Source organism: Macaca fascicularis, chromosome 8 (genome assembly GCF_037993035.2).
Source record: "Macaca fascicularis isolate 582-1 chromosome 8, T2T-MFA8v1.1".
Lineage (NCBI taxonomy): Eukaryota > Metazoa > Chordata > Mammalia > Primates > Cercopithecidae > Macaca > Macaca fascicularis.
In genome coordinates, this window is record NC_088382.1 from 59,795,327 (window position 1) to 59,815,856 (window position 20,530).

At 35.6% G+C, this 20,530-nt stretch overlaps 1 protein-coding gene and 1 long non-coding RNA gene across 10 annotated transcripts in view; both read left to right on the forward strand.

Moving 5' to 3' along the window:
• The window catches only part of SNTG1 (syntrophin gamma 1), an 878,369-nt gene that overhangs the window by 9,288 nt on the left and 848,551 nt on the right, over nucleotides 1–20,530 (forward strand). The gene's annotated exons all lie outside the window — the stretch shown is intronic.
• On the forward strand, nucleotides 3,290–7,113 carry LOC135964532 (uncharacterized). Its single transcript, XR_010577015.2, has 2 exons — nucleotides 3,290–5,547; nucleotides 5,858–7,113. It is a non-coding gene; the product is annotated as an uncharacterized lncRNA (long non-coding RNA).

Sequence of the window (20,530 nt, forward strand, 5' to 3'; positions counted from 1 at the left end):
CAACAACAACAACAAAAAACAGCAACTGAATTTCATTGACTTTTAGCTTTACTAAGCAACTGGAGGGATTTAGATTCTCAAGAATCTTGAAGAGTTCATATATTATCTTGGTCTTAATCTTATACAAACAGAGAGGTTTTTGGACAGCATAATCACATGTTGAAAGTCATATTTTACAAGCTTCAGTGAACCATGGTGGACCAGGGTTGATTCTGTTGCAGAATTCAGACACGAACTGATGAGAACTGTTCCTAATTGGGTGAAGGTTAGACATGAGCCTAATAAAACTAAATGACCAGATGTTAGTGATGCCACTATCACATTAAACAAGAATCAGGAGGAGGCCAAATGAGCTAATGTTTTCATGTACTAGGTAAATGCTCACATGTTTTATAAGTGTGAAATACGCCTCTTTGGAAGGAAACATGTGACATCTGACATGGGACAGGCCAAATGGATAATGAGACAACATAATAGCCAAATACAGGTGAAGTACCCATTAATTTTAGAAAGAGGGTAAAACCTGACCTATCTAACTCAGAGTTACCAAAGTGGAGATTACTGCTGCCATTATGAAAATGTATTAGCTATTTGAGAGAATAAAAGAAAAACAATTGCTTACAGACATAAATACCTTTCAAAAGTAGGAAAAAATAAGAGAAAAGAAGGTTATAAAAGAGTCGTAGAAAGTGTAGGGGAAAGGTATAAAGGAAAATTCATAGAGTTCTAAGAACCATATCATGGTTAACAGTGTTGATACTGCACAGAAGTGAAAGGAATGAATGTTTGAGGTTCCTTTGGGTTTGCTCAAAAGCAGATCATGGGGCAACTTGGAGAGAACCATTTCTGAAAAACGATTAACATAATCTTTGGACTGTCAGATCCTCAAGATCAAATCAAGGACAGACAGTAGAAAGATTATGTTCATTCTAGGAAGAGGGTAGGGATTAGAAGGAATTTTTTATGACAAGGAAAAAGCACTACAGAATTATTGCTGACAATGTGTGTTGTCTCCCTTATTGCTTCCGGTTTACAGCCTGCTTCAGAATTAGATGATGCTGCATTTCTGGGAATATGAGTGCTTTGTTGCATTAGATCAGATCAGGTCTGTCTGTGGTGATTAAGGTCTAGTGATTGGAATTATAAACGAGAGTATAGTCAACCAAAAAGATACACATACTACCTGGGAAGACATCTGTTTAAAGTTTTCTTTTCTCAACCTCATTATATATTCAATTTTAAGTGATCATGTAAAATATACATAAAATATACACATAAAATAGTCAATAGTTACTCATTTGTTTTAGCCACTGAAAATTGACTTTTCTTCACTTGGAACATGTAAAGTAGTGTTGACTTTACTTGAAAGGCTGATATTCATTTCAGATAATGGTGTCTCTTTTTATTATATCATCCTATTATATTCTCTTCGACATGATTTGTCTTCTCTGCCTTTCATCTTGTGAAAAATTTTCATATTTTTCTAAAAGAAATTTTGGAGCATGAAGAATGCATACAAGGGATCTGCAGACCCATCTAAACTTCGTTAGTGGACTTTATACCTCACTACAGCTCAATTACCTGGAAGATAAACTGACCCTATCTGTTCCATCAGAACAACGGGAATTTCCCAAGTTCAGGCAAACAAAAGTTTGCTTTTGTCTGATACTCAAATTTCTCTCTCAATCACTCAGATTCTCCAGATAATTGCCTGGCTTTTATCTTGGTACTAGAGGGGTAAATTATCTACTTTCTGGAGGCCAATTAAGTTTTCTAAACCGCTAGTGGGCCTGTTAGCAAATTACCTTTTCAGTGCACTAAAAAGCTCCCCAGTAACCCAAAGGAATTAATGTACCACCAAACGGTGGGCAATTTATTCCTTCACCACTGATGAGGGAAGACAGTTTAGAGCATTAATAGGAGCATTTACATTGAGTCACAGTGAAGTATGGAGTCACTGAGCCTCTGTGAAGCTAACCCATGGAGGGTGAGGAGGTGTTTATCACTGTGGAGAAGGGAGGAGGGACACAAGAGATGATCCGTACCCTTAAAAGCTGCAGATAATGCTGTCAGCCGTTATCTGGATGGAATTTCTATATCATCATATATATATTTGGCAATAATAGGGAAGTTAACAACCCATGATCATGAAGAATTATCTGCTTTTAGATTTGTGTAGAAGTATTCTTTGTGAAATAATCAACTCTTTTATTTTTTCATGTACTGACCATTGCTATTTTTATCCTGGTCCTGTTTGTGAAATGGAATAATTTATTTCTGCCAACAAAAAAAATCAATAACTTGGATGTAAATGAACCTACTACATGTAACTGTTTTTGGTTTTAACTCTTCTCCTGTTTCTCCATAAACGTACTGATAAATGTAGTGATTCATGTCTACTTTATTAATTACCATTATTTCCAGTTGCGGTTGATATTCTACCTCAAATATCTGGAAATTCAACGGAAAGAATTTTTTAAGGCCCTTTTTCTCAGGTCTCATGAATCATATTTCAAGCAATATATGCATATTACTACATACCATTCTACCAAATAACTCAAAGATATCCCACCCTGTTTTTAGGAGATATTGTCAAAAACATTGACAAATACCAAAGATTTCCTAGTCATGCTTATGAATGGATAAAATTGTTTGGAGAACTAAGCAATTCTACTATGTGTAATTCAGTTTTGTTGGGATTTTGTTAAAAAATAAAATTCCTTTAAATCTTACCCACTCTTTATTTCCCTGAAACATTTTTGCAAGGGGAAAACATGGATAAAATAGGCATAAAGGTAGAATAATCAATTAAATGAAGCCTAGAAATTATTTACATTATTTTTATAAGCATATAAAGTCTTCAATAGGCTATTTTCTTCTGAGCAGAATTAACAAAACTCAAAATGAAATACAGTCTCTTCCTTCAATGTGTACTTCTAGAACATTTGCATAAGATCTTCACTTTAGTGTACTTAGCTGAGCCAAATTACTCAGCCTTTTCAAGTTTATAAAGGATACATATTAAGACATTGAGTCCTAGGAGGAAGATGACACTCAAATAAACGAAAGTTTTGAGCATCAATCTCAGACTGTATTATAACTGTTCCTAATGAACATGGAATTTAAACAACTGGAACAAGTCCAATAAGGAGGAAAAAAAAGTTTTGGCATCTGATGAGTTACTTAGCATATCTTTTTGTAAAGAATAAAAGCTCTCTGGCTTCCAGCAAAGAGTTTGTGAGCTGTATGGCAGTGTTTTGAACAAGGAGATCATTTATAAATGCTGTCTTTATTTGGGAAATAATTACGGGATGCAGCTGCAGGTTTTAATGACTTTTAATAAAGTATGTTATAAAGTGAATTAGCAATAAATGTCTAACAGATAATACTGAATCAAGACATTAAAGAACATCATTAGATTTATATCTTGGATTGTTAAAGCAATAAATGTGTTCTTGTTAATACCATTTTTTTTTTAATTTTCTAGGACATTTTGAAGGAAATTTCAAGGCAGGTTAATTTTTAATGAATAGGGTTAGTCTGTCAACTAGCTTTGCTAACCCAGTACAATTTTAGATATATAACTAACAGAGTATCAAAGCTAAAAACTCTTAAATTTCAACAATATATGGAATTATAAAATAGGGTTCACAGATAGTATCTGAAAATACAGTATTTCGGCCACTCAGATTATTATGGCTTTCATAAGGAAAGATATATGTACTTTATAGGGGAAAAAAAGTTTGTTAGAAAATCTGTGTTCAACACTTGCTTTACTGGCATTACCAGGGCTAAATTTCAATGTCAGGTGGTCAGAATAGCAATGATCAGGGGCAAATACAGATAATAACTCACACTTCCTGTTTGTACAAGTATTACTACACCACTGCAGTATGCAGAATAATGCAGTATAAATTTGTTTTAAAAACCAAGTTTAGTTACCAACCTCCAGAGGTGAGCAGAGCCGGGTTACCATAGCATTGTGATATCATAACAAGCTGGCATTGGAAATGTACTCACAGATGATCAGGTTAGGCAGCTGACCCTCTGAATGTCTACAATTTGTTTCAAGTTTCAAATTTAGTTCATGAGGGAGTTTAAACATTAATTATGTTTTATTTCATGATGATACTCCAAAAAGGCTAAAGAGAAGTTGAATAATGTTTAATGGGTATCTCTATATGGAACCATAGTTCAGGGCAAATGAGCAACCTAGGATGTTGAGAAACAAGAGAAGAGGCAAGTTGTAAGTCTTGCTTGACTTCTCAAATGATATTCAATCATTGTTGAATTCCCTTCATAGATGCAGCTATTGGCTGGGTGTAGTGCCTAACGCCTATAATTCCAACTCTCAGAAAGTCTGAGGCAGGAGGATCATTTGGGGCCAGGAGTCCGAGATCAGCCTGGACAACAAAGTGAGACCCCCATCTCTATAAACAGGAAAATAATTATCTGGACATGGCGTTGTGTGCCGGTAGTTCCAGCTACTCAGGAAGTGGAGGCAGGAGAATTGCTTGAGCCCAGGAGTTCAAGGCTGCAGTGAGCCATAATCATACCACTGCATTCCAATCTAAGCAACAGAACCAGAACCTGTCTCTAAAAAAGTAAATAAATGAAATAAACAAATTATAGATGCAGCTATGCACAGCTGTTATATTTAAATAATTACTTTTCTTTCAACTTTTTACTTTAATTATAAACTGAAAGTTGCAGACATAATTTCTTATGAAACCTTCATCCAACTTCCTTAATGATAACATTTTATGTAATTGTAGTACAATGCCCAAACCAGGAATTGATATTATACGATATTGTCAAATACACTATAGCCTTATTTACATTTCACCAGTTTTTACCTGAACGAATTTACCTGTGTATGTGTGTGTGTGTCTGTGTGTGCATGTCTGTCTGTCTGTCTCTCTGTGTGTGGAGTTCTGTGTAGCTTATCCATACATAGATTTGTAGAACCACTCTTACAGTCAAGATATACAACTGTTTTAGCACCACAAATAAACTTCCTTGATCTATCTGGTACAGTGTGATTCACACCCAGCTACCCTGGAAACCACTGATCTGCTCTAGCTCCATAATTTTGTCATTTTGGGAATGTTACACAGATGGAATCATATGGTATGTAGCATTTGAGATCCGTTTTTTGCACTCAGAGTAAACTATCCAAATTGTTGCCTGTGCCAGTAGTTTATTCATTTTAATTGCTAAATAGTATTTTGTAGTATTCCAGCTCTTCCAATCTGTTTGCCCATTTAGTGATTGAAGGACATTTGGGTTGCTTTCAGTTTTGGGCTACTGTGAATAAAGGTGCTATGAACATTAATGAACAAGTAATTTGTTATGCAGTAATAGGTAACTGGAATATCTCCCTATGAGCACCCTTGATCATTTAATAGGACATGTTAACAATATATTTTGAGAAGGTAGGTAGAAAAGGTACTAGAGAACAAAGGACTTCAATCAGTCATACTAAGTTTTACACTCTGGTTTTCATGGATGGATGATGATTTTTTACTGGTTACATTTTCTCTGTTAGTTTCTTTTTCTTTTTTTTTTTTTTTTTGAGACGGAGTCTCGCTGTGTCTCCCAGGCTGGAGTGCAGTGGCGTGATCTCGGCTCACTGCAAACTCCGCCTCCCGGGTTCACGCCATTCTCCCGCCTCAGCCTCCCAGTAGCTGAGACTACAGGCGCCCGCAACCACGCCCGGCTAGTTTTTTGTATTTTTAGTAGAGACGGGGTTTCACCATGTTAGCCAGGATAGTCTCGATCTCCTGACCTCGTGATCCACCCGCCTCGGCCTCCCAAAGTGCTGGGATTACAGGCTTGAGCCACCGCGCCCAGCCAGGTTTCTGATATATAATACTGTAAAACAATAATAATTTTCTAGGAAGTAATGTAAAATTTAAACAAATCAATAAACTTCCCACACAAGTATCAATTTTCTAAGAAGAGGTTCTAGGTAAAGTCATATTTACTCGATTTTATAATTACCCATATATTCTACTACAAAAAAAATTGGTTTGTGAAATGTAACAAAAAATCTACACACAATATGTACAAGTATAATTTTTTTATAATTTATATTTTTTAGAAGTTCACAAATATATTTATAAAAACTGGAGCATATATTATGCCATAAAAGAAATTATGTTTAACTTCAAATGATTAAATTTCAAAGACCATCATGTTTTATCAATACAATTTAATTAAACATAAACTAATTAAAAATAACTATAGTTTTTCAACAAATCAATCTGAAACAAATGAACATTCACATGCAAAGAAAATGAGTCTAGACATAGACCTTAACAGTCTTCACAAAAATTAACTTAAAGTGAAACATTCATCCAAATGTAAAATTCAAAACCACTAAACTCCTTGAAGATATCATAAGAGAAAATATAGATGACCTTTTATATGGCAATGACTTTTTGGATATAACATCAAAGGCATAATCCTTGAAAGAAATAATTCATAAGCTAAATTCGTTAAAATTTAAAATGTTGCCTCTGTGAAAGACAATGTCAAGGGAATAAGAAGACAAGCTATGGAATAGGAGAAAATACTTGCAAAGGATATATTTGATAAAATACTGTTATTCAAAATATACAAAGAGCACTTCAAGCCCAACAATAGGAAAACAAACAAACCAATTAAAAAAATAGGTAAAGGATCTTAATAAACATCTCACCAAAGAAGATAGGCAGGTGGCAAATAAGCATATAAAAAGATGCTCAACACCTTATGTCATTAATAAATTGCAAATTAAAACAACAGTGAGATGCCACTGCACAATAAAAAAATTAGAAACTTAGAATGGCCAAAATCTGAAACACTGATAATACAAAATGTTGAAAAGAATGTGGAGAAACAGAAACTTATCCATTGCTGGTAGAAATGCAAAATGGTAGAGCCACGTGGGAATACAGTTTGGGACTTTTTTACAAGACTAAACATATTCTTATCACACAATCTAGCAATCACACTTCTTGTTATTTACTCAATTATTTGAAAGCTTATGTCCAGCAAAACTGGCCCAGGAATATTTATCACAACTTTCTTCGTAATACCAAGCTTGGAAGTAATAAAAATGTTCTGCAGTAGATGAATGAATACATAAACTCTGATACTTCCAGGCAAGGGAATACTATAAGGTGCTAAAAAAAAAAATGAGTTGTTAAGCCATGTAAAGACATGGAATGTGTGTGAAATATATGTTAATATTAACTTACTTAAGAAGTTGAGAATATATTTTAAATATTAAGTTACTTAAATATTATGGTACTAAGTGAAAGAAGGTAACTTAGAAAGGCTGCATATTTTATGATTCCAACTATATGACATTCTGGGAAAAGCAGAGTTGTGGAGACAGTAAAAAAATAATAATCATAATAAATTATTGATTGCCAGAAGTTAGGGGGAGGGAGGGATAATTAGGCAGACTATAGATTTTTATGACAGTAAAACTAATCTGTATGACACTATAATAGTGGACAAAAGTCCTTATACGTTTGTCCAAACCCACAGAATGTACAACACCTAGAGAGAACCACAATGTAAATGATGGGCTTTAGGACTGGGAGTGGTGGCTCATGCCTGTAATCCCAGCACTTTGGGAGGCTGAGGGGGGAGGATCACAAAGTCAGGAGTTCAAAATGAGCTTGGCCAACATAGTAAAACCCCATCTCTACTAAAAATAAAAATTAATAATTAAAAAAATTAGCCTGGCATGGTGGCATGTGCCTGTAATCCCAGCTACTCGGGAGACTGAGGCAGGAGAATCGCTTGAACCAGGGAGGTGGAGGTTATGGTGAGCCAAGATCAAGCCACTGCACTCCAGCCTGGGCAATAGAGTGAGACTCTGTGAGACTCTGTCTCAAAAAATAATAAATAAATAAATAAAAATTAAAAAGATGGACTTTGGGTGAAGATGTGTCGTGGAGGGTTTTTTATTTATTTATTTATTTATTTTTTTTTTGTGAGACAGAGTCTATCTCTGTCCCGCAGGCTAGAGTGTAGTGGTATGATACCAGTTGCTCACTGCAACCTCTGCCTCCTGGGTTCAAGTGATTCTCTAGCCTCAGCCTCCTGGGTAGCTGGGATTACAGGCACTCACCACCATGCCCAGCCAGTTTTTGTATTTTTAGTAGACACAGGGTTTCTCCATGTTGGCCAGACTGCTCTCGAACTCCTGACCTCAGGTGATCCTCCCACCTGGGCCTCCCAAAGTGCTGGGATTACAAGTGTGAGCCACCACACTCAGCAGATTTTTACTTAAAAAAAATTCTTAGACTGTAACAAATGTACTACTCTGCTGGTGTGCAACAAATGTTGATAGCAGGCTAGGTTGTGAGTGTGGCAGGGCAGGAGCTATACAGGAACTCTCTGCACATTTTGCCCAATTTTGCTGTGAATATAAAACTGCTCTAAATATAGTATATTTAATTTTTAAAAAATTAGAAAATTTTCATGTTTGTAAAATTAAGAAATGCTTTTCCCCAATGCAAGAAAAAATATTTTTTAATCAATATATTTTAAACAAAAAAGTAATAAAATGTTACACATATGAAATTTTAGGACATGGATAATTTATAAGTAATTTTCTAGCCTGAAATGTATTTTTGGAAAGAAACAAAGAATAAAGATGACTAAACATCCATGTCAAAAATTTTAAAGAAATCTAAAAATAATCACAGTGGAATTGGACAAGAGCCTATAATTAATATAAGAATGTAATTAATGAAAACAAATGCAAACATAGTATAGGAAAATAAAGAAAAGGCTGGTTTTTCAATAGATTTATATGTGAACAAACTATGGTAGGGCATCAAGAAAAAGGGAGGACTTAAATAACTAATAAAGAAAATAAAATCAAGTTAAAATTTATTTAAAAGATAATAGTATATTGTGAACCACTTCCCATCAATATTTTAGAATTTTTATTTGCAACTTATAAATTCCTAGAAAAATATAATTCATTGGAGAGGAAAGAATGAAAGCAGGGGCCATGTGATTCACTCCTCTCCTGAGGACATGATAAAGGCCGGTGACTCATCTGAATCTCTTCCTAAATACGCAGGCACTGGCCTCTTGCTCAATGGCACTTGCCAGGTGGAGAGGGCAAGCCCGCATCTATGGAGAGCTTGTGCAGGCCATCCCTGATTTAGGATTGATTATGGGTTCCCCGAAGAATGCCATAGGAGTGATTCAACTTTCTGGGCTGTGAAATGGAGGTCTTTTGTGAGGTAATCTGTGCATCCCTCTCAGGGACATCCTCTGATCCAGTGAGTGAGGTGGTAAGGACGCACCTGGGGGGCTTTCCCCTTCCCCTCCCCGCCTGTGCCGCTAGGTGACAGATGTCAGTAGCTTTATCAGGGAGGCCTGACACTGGGTAAGATCCCTGAATCATGGATTTATGATTGAGCAACTCAGCCCTTTGTTTTAGCTTATTTTATAAAGTGTTTCCTTAAGAGGCAGAAAACCAAAAAAATAAAAATAAAACAGAACAAGTAAACAACTAAAACAAAAGGAAACCCAAAAAGCCTTATAGGCATTAATGTAATTAAATTGTTAGAAAAAGATAAATAGACTACAAGTCCAGATTGCTTCAAAAACAATTTATACCAAATTGTCAAGAAAAGAATGTCCTGGGGATTAGGACAAAAAGAAGGCTCCCATGAACTTTATAAGGTTATCAAATTTTGAAATTAAAACATGACAGGAGATAGTATGAGAAAGACAATACATAAAATAGGAAACCACATCCATAAATAGTAAAAAAAATCATTCTTTGTGCCTTTTTTACATTTATATCAGTGAGGCAAGATTATTCTATTCGAAAAGTAATAAAGCAATTAGCACTATTAATAGATTATGAGAAAGAATCATACTATAACCTCAATATATAGGTTTTTATTAACTAATTAAAAGTTATTCAAATTCCTGATAACGTCTAATAATCTAGCAAACTAGAAATAAAAGGGGACTTTCTTAATCTGATGAAGGAGATATATAATATATATATGTGTATATATATACATGTGTGTGTAGCATATGTACATATTATATGTGTGTGTGTGTGTATATATATGTATATGTTCCAGAAACCACCATTCTTTATTTGTATATGTTGGAAATTTTCTGTTTGAAACCAGTAACAAAGTAAGAACAGCAGTAAAACAACTACTTTCCCATATTGCATTGAAAGTTTTTTCCACCACAGTAAGCACATTAACGACAACAACTGACAAACACTTTAATGGTTAGAAAGGAATACAAAGACACCTGCCTTACTTTTTGCTCCCAAAATTTATAAATAAGTTATTCGTAATAACACATAAAAGTATACATATATATTTTATGCATTGTGTGCATTTAATTTTTTATAATTAAAGGAAAAAAGTTATGTAATTGCAGCATCAAAACAGGCCAGAAAGTCCTCTGCTCACCCTTCCCCATTCCATTTCATGCAGCTTCAAATCCCTTTTGTGGAAGAGACACAGATCACTAAAACAGGTCAGTTTTACCTCAACCACTGGAGCTTACTCAGTTTTCTGTTTTAGTTCCTATTCCATCTTCTACAACATAGCAAGTGCTCAAACACATTTGTTGAGTGAGTGAAGGTCTAATATTTTAAAGAAAATTAATAATTTTTGCTCTGTTGTTTAATCCTAATTAAATTCTATTTACTTTTCTTCTAACTTTTTATTTGAAAAATGTCAATCTTAGAAAAAAATTGAAGGAACCCACACAGTGAACACATATAAAATCTTCACTGAGATTTATTAATATTAAATAATATTGAACATTATTATTGAATAATGTTTATCTTTCACTATTTATGTCCAGTGTCGTATTATTACACATGGTTTCTATCCATCTGAAACTAGCCATTATGGTATTTTTGTTTAAATAGTCAGAACGTATTTAATGACCATTTATTTGATCCCTGTTGTTTTTTAAAATACATTGAGATATAATTCCCATAACTTAATACTTACCCTCTTAAAGTGTATAATTTAGTGGCTTTTAGTTTATTTACAAGGTTGTACAACTGTCACCACTATTTAATTTCAGAATGTTTTCATCATCTCCAAAACAAACTCTGAATCATTAGCAGTCACTCCTCATTCTTCTTTCCTCCCAGCGCTTGGCAACCACTAACATATTTTCTATTCCTATGGACTTTCCTATTCTGGGCATTTAACATAAATGGAGTCATAAAATCTGTGGTCTTATGTGATTGACTTCTTTCACTTGGCATGCTGTTGCGGAGGTTCATCCATATTGTAGCATACATGAGTGCTTCATGCTTTTTCATAGATGTATAATATTCCATTGTAGGATTTTACCACATTGTATTTATCCATTTATCACTTGGTGAACATTTTGATGTTACCACTTTTTTATTATTAAGACTAAAGCTGCTGTTAACATTCATGTGCCAGTTTTTATGTGAACATTTGTTTTCAATTTTCTTGGGTATATATCTAGGGGTGCAATTACTGGGTCATATGGACTAACATCATGAGGAACCACAAAACTGTTTTCCAAAGCAGCTGTTCATTCCCACCAACAATTCATGAAGGTTCTGATTTTTCCTCATCCTCACCAATGCTTTTTAGTGTCTGTGTTTTTTATTATAGCCATCCTACTGGATGTGAAGGGGTAACTGACTCTAGTTTTAATTTGCATATAATTAGCAATTTTTTGTTGCTTATGATTTTGGTGGGTGTCACATCTAATAAACTATTGCCTAATTTAAGAGCTCAAGATTCATCCCTAAATTTTCTTCTGAGAATTTAACAGTTTAGCTTTTATATTTTGGCCTTTGGTCCATTTTGAATAAACTTTTGGATATGCCATGTTGTAGAGGCCAACTGTATTTATTTATTTATTTAGCTAGTTAGTTAGTTATTTTTGCTTATGGATTTCCAGTTGTCCCAGCACCATTTGTTTAAGAAACTGTTCTTTTCTCATTGGATGATCTTGGTACATTATTGGAAATCAATTGGCTATAAGTGTACGGGTTTGTTTTTTGAACTCTCCATTTTATTCCATTGATGTTGATGCCCAGTCTCATCCTAATACTACAGAATTTTATCGTTGTACCTTTGTTCTAAATTTTGAAAGAGGTGAATGTGAGTCCATTCATTTCTATTCAACATGTTTGATGCTCATTCATTCACGTGATGCATATTTATTGGTAATCTTCTGGACTCGGTTGTGGAGGTTTAGCTGGGATATCACTACATATTTATGCTCTCTGCTTAGGTTAGGAATTATGTGAGAAAGGGAAAAGGCATAAATGTAAAAAGATAAGTAAACCTAAAATTTATATCCAAGATGTTTGCTTCTTTCTGTCTCTCAACAAATTCATAACAGAAATTTAATATGCTGAGAAGGAAAAGTGCATAGTACAATCTGTGAGATGAGTGTGTGGAGGTAAGTCTCTTATCTAGTTAGGATGTCTGGGCTGCTGTTTAAAACATAAACCTAAATTTGACTGGGTTATTCTCTAGTCTTTATCAGGCATACCTTACTTAAATTGATACCTTCCCTGATTACACATAGCTTTCCTTGCAACAAACATCTTTCCTGGCCATGATCACCTGTCCTGGTCATATATACTATATAGATCTATCTATCTATCTATCTATCTATCTATCTATCTATCTATCTATCTATCTATCCATCCACCCCCCCAACCCACCTATCTACCTATTTATCATATCATTTTTGTCATATTATCATGTAGACTTTGAGACAAAATATGATAGAGTGGTATTTTCAAATTAGGCAATTTACAAAGTGAAATCTTCAATTCAGTATAAAATAACTGATCCAGGGTGAAAATGCTATGATAAAGATTAATGTGAGAGTGGAAGAGACCTCAGAGAGATGGTGGGACTAAATTATCCACTGGAAATTATACCCCAGAAGAGTATGTGTTTAATGATAGAGTTTGCTCTGGAAAGTGAAATAATTGCAAAATAAACATAATAATTGCCATTGTCATGATTATGTTGGCCAGTCCTATGAAATTTCATCAAAAATACAGGTGCAAATATAAGATCAACATGCTTGTGTATGCATGTGAAAACAGTACCATGTGTGAACAAATAAATAAGTTGACTTAAAATCTAATGTTCATAAGAAAATATGGGTTTCTTCATGAAACTTCCATCACCCAAATAGCTCAAACAGGATAGGATTAAATGAGTAACCTGGAGAAAAAAATGCTGAAACAAAGGAATTGTTTCTCTTTGAATTTGTGGGGGAAAAATGTTAAACATACTTTTAAAAGAAACTATTATCTATCTTCATGAGAAAGCATGATAAATCAATGCCAATGCTGATTTAGTACCAGTAATTTTAAGCCATCCTGTACCATAAAGGTCGAAGAAGTCAGAAAAGGTGTTGTCTAGATCATTGGTTAATAAAACTGACCAAGCAGTTGTAGGAAGCATTTAAAAGTATGGATTTAAGACCTTATTCCAGACTTGCTAAATGTTAATCTTATCTGTGGAATGAGGCAGCAGCCAAGCAGAAGTGTGTGTGTGTGTGTGTGTGTGTGTGTGTGTGTATTAAAGCTCTTCTGAATGCTCCGATGACATCTCCTTAGAAGAAATGTTTGGAGAGCAACCTACTCTGATGAGGACTTTGATGCATATCTTGGGGGATTCCCATACTATTTCACTCACAAAGGGCCCCCAAAGCCATTAATTCCTTTTTTTTTTTTTTTTTTTTTTTGGTGGTAAGCACAGGCCTTCAATGACTGCAGAGATGCTTAGGAATAATTTTACAAATGGGAAATGCTGGGTCACTGGGAAAAAAGTGGCTTCATGAGAGGAAGGAGACGTAAGCCAAAAAAAAAAAAAAAAAAAAAAAAAGAAAAGAAAAGAAAAAAGAAAAAGAAAACAAAAAATCGTGCAGCCCAGGTGACTCTATCCAAATACACACTGGCTCCCATCTTCCCAGCCCTGGTTAAGACAGAACAGGAGAAATCAAACAAAGATATGTAGGACTCAACTGATGTATCCTCAACCAGGGCATCTCTCCTGTGCTCTTGGCACAGTCCTTTGTCACCAGCCTGCAGCTCTGGTCCAGTGTTGGAAGCCAGATTTCCCCAAACCTCGGCAACTGCAAAACCAACACTGCAATTCACCTGATAGCCTGGCAGATGCACTAACTTACAGTCTTTCAAATTTGTATTCTAACTTCATTCTCCCTTCATCTTCTCTATTGGACTGTGAAGTATAACTCTGCCTTTTCTATTTTTTAAATGCTCTGCTGCAATGTCTGCGATCTTCCCTTTGACATGGATAGCAATGAACTTTGGCATTTACATTTTAAAGGAACAAATTGATTATGTGAAAGTGAATACAATTAAAACTAATTAAAGTTGAAACTAAAAAATGTTTATGAACACTGAAAAGAATCCTAATTGGAATGGTTCACAGAGAGACTTATTTAGCAATTTTTAACTTTCCAATATGCAAGGACCTAGGGGTCGTTGCAAACTAGTGGATATAATTTAAAGGGCTTAGTGCAGGCATAAGGACCATTAATAGAATTGATCAAAATGATGTCAGCTGACTTAATGCCCTTTAAAAAATAAATTTTATAATTGATTTAGTTACAAAGAGCATTTTCCTTTTTTTTTTTTTTTAATGTGACTCCTCTATCTGCCTTGAAAATTCAGTGAGCTGAAAGTGTCAAAGTCCCTTTTGCTACAGTTGCTCTGTTTATTAGTATGAGTTCATTTTATAGAGGATCTGAATATAAACAACTTGAAATTTTAAAGAATTATAGTAGAAGTATCATTCACATGTTTGGTAATTAAAATACAAATTATCAAATTGGTTCAAATAAAGTAATAAATATATCAAGTACTTTTGAGAATGAAAAATATAAACAGTGATTTCCTCCAGAAAATTCACTTTGGCACTATTCATGCTTTTTTGCAATATGCTTTGTTTTCCCTAATTTGGAAAAATGTGTCACTATTATGTAAAATTTTTCCTGTCACTTACTCATTCCACTGCCTGACTTTTCTTTTTGTACTCAAGTGTTCATAGCACCCTCATCCAGTCAAAATTAGAAATAATCCAAAAGTCCATCAACAAGTGAATAGCAAACGTGGTACCTCTACACAAGGCAAAATTTTCAAGCAAAAAACAGCAATCATGTATTGAAATACTTATTGATATATGCATCAACCTAGATGAACTTCAAAACAGTTATGCTAGCCGGGCATGGTGGCTCATGTCTGTATTTCCAGCACTTTGGGAGGCTGAGTTGGGCAGATCATCTGAGGTCAGGAGTTCTAGACCAACCTGAACTGGTCTGATAAAACCCCATCTCTACTAAAAATACAATTAGCCGGGTGTGGTGGCACTCGCCTGTAATTCCAGCTACTCAGGAGGCTGAGGCAGGAGAATCACTTGAACCCAGGAGGCAGAGGTTGCAGTGAGCCAAGATTGTGCCACTGCACTCCAGCCTGGAGGACAGAGCTAGACTCAGTCTCAAAACAAACAAACAAACAAACAAATAAACAAACCCAGTTAGGCTGACAAAAGAAGTCAGGCCAAAAAAAGAGAAAAAAGAGTACACATTACATGATTCCAATTACATAAAACTCTAGAAAATACAAGCTAAACTATAGTGGAAGTGGATCAGGAGTTGCCTGGGACAGGAAGAAGCAGGAATGTCAGGAGAAACGGATGACACAGAGGCCCGCGGGGACTTTTGGGGGTGGGGTTCAGCTTGCTGATGATGGCAATGGTTTCAAACTTACAGTCTAAATATGTGCAGTTAGTTATATGTGAATTATCTTCATAAAGCTGTTACAAAATTAATGTTGACTTTTTATTTGTACTGTTTCAAGGTGACGACTAGAACATTTAAAATTCTCTATGTAGCTCACATTACATTTCTATTGGAGAGCACTGATCGAGATCTAACTATGGCTTTTCAGGAAATATGAAGGACAGTCAAATATGATAACCACACCACTGGGATCTAGTCAGCTACACTCAAAATGTGGAAACCATAGAACAAATGATTAGGCTTTTTTCAACAACTAATGACAAGGGAAACCTGAGGTAAAAAGGGTCATATGAAAAATACCAGCCCAATGCAATGTGTAGCTTTTCAGACTGTGATTTTACATTTCCTTTTAGAGTTATCCAGCTATCTTGGTGACAGCGAGTTCTCTTTTCTTTCTCCTTTCCTGTCTTCTTTCCTGCCTCCCTCCCTCCTTCTTTTGAGTTCCTTTGTGAAACATTATTCCTGTCAGATCCACAAGCTAATATTTTTGGCATAGTCATTAGCTTGTCTCTCCCTTCTTTCCTATACCCTATCGGTGATCAGTCTTAAAGTCGACCTTGTCCTTATCTTTGAACCTGCCTCTCCCTTCCCTGGCTACAAAAGTTGTCTCATTATTGGTTTCCTGACTCCTTTCAAATCCATGCCATGACACGCCGTCTAATTTTCTGAAACCCAATTTCTAATCATTCCATGCCCTTGACTATTAACCTCTGTTGGCTGCCCACAACTGACCGTGTATGACTGTGTAATTCCTTAGTGTGATTTGTAAAGCTGTTCTCAAGCTGAGCCCACTTGTCTCTTGCATCTCATATATGGTCATTGCCCATGATGTGTTCCCAAATAAGAGGATCAACTCAGTGTGTGCCAAGCACTTTGCATACCTTAGATAATTTAGTCTATATAATAATCCTAGAAGGTAGATAATAATTATAATCCCCATTATTTCATAGACAAAGGAACATGTGCATGTTTATTAAATTGGATACTCAGGGTGAAAATCGTGACTACATTGACAGAATTCAAATTAATTGCAATACTATACTATTCTTCCAATGCCAAAATGTGCATTTGTGGAATTTCTCTTTGTCCCTCCCTATCTTAACATGCCTCCTCTTTCTTTCTCTTCTCCTTCCTTCCTTCCTTCCTTCCTTCCTTCCTTCCTTCCTTCCTTCCTTCCTTCTTTCTTTCTTTCTTTCTTTCTTTCTTTCTTTCTTTCTTTCTTTCTTTCTTTCTTTCTTTCTCTTTCTTTCTTTCTTTCTTTCTTTCTTTCTTTCTTTCTTTCTTTCTTTCTTTCTTTCTTTCTTTCCCCTCCCTTCCTTCCTTCCCTCCTTCCTTCCTTCCTTCCTTCCTTCCTTCCTTCCTTCCTTCCTTCTTTCTTTCTTTCTTTCTTTCTTTCTTTCTTTCTTTCTTTCTTTCTTTCTCTTTCTTTCTTTCTTTCTTTCTTTCTTTCTTTCTTTCTTTCTTTCTTTCTTTCTTTCTTTCTTTCTTTCTTTCTTTCTTTCTTTCTTTCTTTCCCCTCCCTTCCTTCCTTCCCTCCTTCCTTCCTTCCTTCCTTCCTTCCTTCCTTCCTTCCTTCCTTCCTTCCTTCCTTCCTTCCTTCCTTCCTTCCTTCCTTCCCTCTTTCCTTCCTTCCCTCTTTCCTTCCTTCCTTTTCTTCCTTTCTCCCACTGTTTCTTGCACTTCATAACAAGAGTTTTATTTTTTTTTCCTATGAAAATGTAAATTTAAACTAGGTAACATATTTTGACTGTGTTATAAATTTGTACAAATTATATTTAATTTCAAATCTTGTTCTAGGTGTTGCTCTTTTCCTTCAACATTATATTTGTTGAAAATCTCACCATGTTGTTTATGAAGCTTTAGTTCAGTATGTGTAAATGTTTCATAGTATTCCATAGCAGTGCCCTATCACATTTTACCAGTGTGTCTCCTAGAGATGGATACTTAGGTTATTTTCAATTATCAGATACTATGCATTGTAGTGAAATAAGACTTTAGTACAGCTTTCTGATTGACTTATGAGTTTGCTGACTCAAAATGTTTTCACATTTTAAATTTTATTTAGTACTGCAGACTGTTTTCAGAATGACCATTTCAATTTATACTTACTCTTTCCACTAGCATGTTAGAATTTCTGTTTTCTAACATTCTATATAAACTTTGGCATTAGCAACCCTTTAGTTTTACTGTTCTAATGGGTATAAATTCATATGTTGGCATCTAAATTTGTATCTATATCACTACTAGTGAATGTGAGAATCTCTTTAATTTTCTTTCAACCATTGGGTCCTCATCTATAGCTTGTCTAGTTATAGTCAGTTGTCAATAAATAGTTTAATTGACTAAGACCCTTGTCATTGACCACTTAGTATACACACCATAAATGCTCACTTAATAAAAAACAATGTACTACACTTTGTTTGTTGTTGTTGTTGAGTTTTTCTGAAACAGAGTCCCACTATGTGATCCATGCTGATCTCGCTCTCTTGGGCTCAAACAACCTTTTCCACTTCAGCCTCCCAAGTAACTAGAATTACAGGTTTGGGCCACCATGCCTGGCCTGCTTGTTTTATATGTCAAATTCCTGCTATGTCTTTTGAGTTGTCTCAATTAACCATGGGTAACAAGGCATAAAATGACCTTCAAGCTATTAGTCATTAAGGCTTTTAAAATATCCAAACTGAGCAACTTGTTCTCTGCGGTATATTCTATGTTTAGCAAGGGCCCACCCTCAATTTCTCTGTTCTCCTAGAAAGCATTGGGTTTCAGAGGTTCTAACCATGGGCTTCTTGGAAAATCAGCAGCTCCTGAGAGGTCTAGGGTCCAGCAGGCTGAGAGCATCACTTCTCTGACTTTTACTTAAAAAGGAAAAATGAGGAGCAACAAAGCATGTGAAGTAAATATAAGCAAAACTGAAAAAGTCTTATGATACACAGTAATAAGATAATATACTAGAGGATATTTGAATTCGACACAGCATGAGATGATTTCTTGGCTTCTGGGAGTTGACTCCTTCAGGCTTTGGTCTGTATAATCTAGAGTCTGTGAAATGTGAGGTGCTTGGATTGAACCAAACCAATACAGAGAAATTGCACACTGAGTTCTTGAGGTGGCAGGAGGGCACAAACAAAATGCCTGGAAAGACCTGGGAAACCACACCAAAAGGTAGTCAGCTAGGTAACATGCACCAAATACATTGAGCAGGGATGTGCAAAATGCCTTGAAAGACAGAGGATCCCAGCACCCAGGTGCTATTGTAATCACATATCTGAGGAATGGCTGTGCCCACTCTTAGGGTGGGTGTTGGTTGGTTAGTTTAGCGAAAAAGTAGATTTTCCTAGGAAATATTGTCTCAGTGAAAAGGGAAATGGCTAATTCAGTCACAGTGGCAGGTATATCTTTATTTCTACCTGCTTTCTCCCTTAACTTGATTACATACAATATGAAATTCATATAACAAAATCCTTTATTTTGACTCTCTTTTTCATGAAACAAACTTTCATAACATTTGGCCTCCTCTCAGGTCTGCTCAAGGAGAGACAATGTGTTCAACAGATGACATTTCTGTACAGTCTCTTTCACCAAATGACGTTTTGGAAATACTTATTGAGGACCTAACACGTGCCCAATATTGTGCTAACAACAGAGAACTCAAAATAGTTATGACCCTGCCCTCACAGAACCTGTAGTCAGATGGTAGAGAGAGATATTAAATATTAAACATAGAAATATTAAATATTTTAAGCATGTAATCATACATGTGAAAATAGAACACATGTTGCAAAAACGTCATAAGGCAGGATGCTACTCATGTGAATACTTTAGTCTCGGGGTCAGGAATGACTGCTCTGAGGAAATGATCCCTTAGCTGATATTCTTAGTTTAAAAAACTTTAATTGATAAAATCAACATACGTTTGATGGAGCAATGGTTAAGGCACTGTTGGAACAGCCCTTGCCATTTAGAGACCAGAACGTGGACTAGACTGAATCCATCAATAAAATGCCTTTTAGTGGGGTGCATCTGAGTGCGGCACCCCCTCTTCTCAGGACAAACTCTTCAGTCCCATAGCACTCTGCATTCAATCTCTGACAACGCAAGAGTGGGTGGTTTCACTAAGAGGGGTTTCCCTTTGACCTTTTCCCTGCTTTCTGTCCAAAAAATATGAACATATCAACTCCAACCTCCATGCACTTTCTTTTGAGGAGACTTAACATTGCTGAAGCGGTTGAACAGCTCCCTTCTAGAAGAACCTCCCTCTTCCCAGAAGAAGTTGTCTTTATGGCACTCCTACACCTTCAGGATGCACCAGAATGGTCACCTCACTCATAACTGATATTGAGAACCTGATAGTACTTTCTTCTGACTTTTCCTCTGAAATTCATTAAACAAATGTTTATATATTATATATTTATATTAATATGTAGTATATTTACATTAATTTTTATATATTATAGATTTTTATTAATATATTATATGTTTACTTTAATGTGTATATATATGCATATTTGAAATGGCTCTGAAGCTGGTCATGGAGGCTTTTGCACCTGCTTCAGGTTCACGAGCAGACTGGCCTGCAGCCTGAGTGAGTCCCTCCGGCCTCTGGCCGCTTGCCTGCCTTGAGATCTGGTTGACATTCCAGCTGGAAACCTGTGTCACGCTCCACTAGCAGATGCCCTGAACTCTG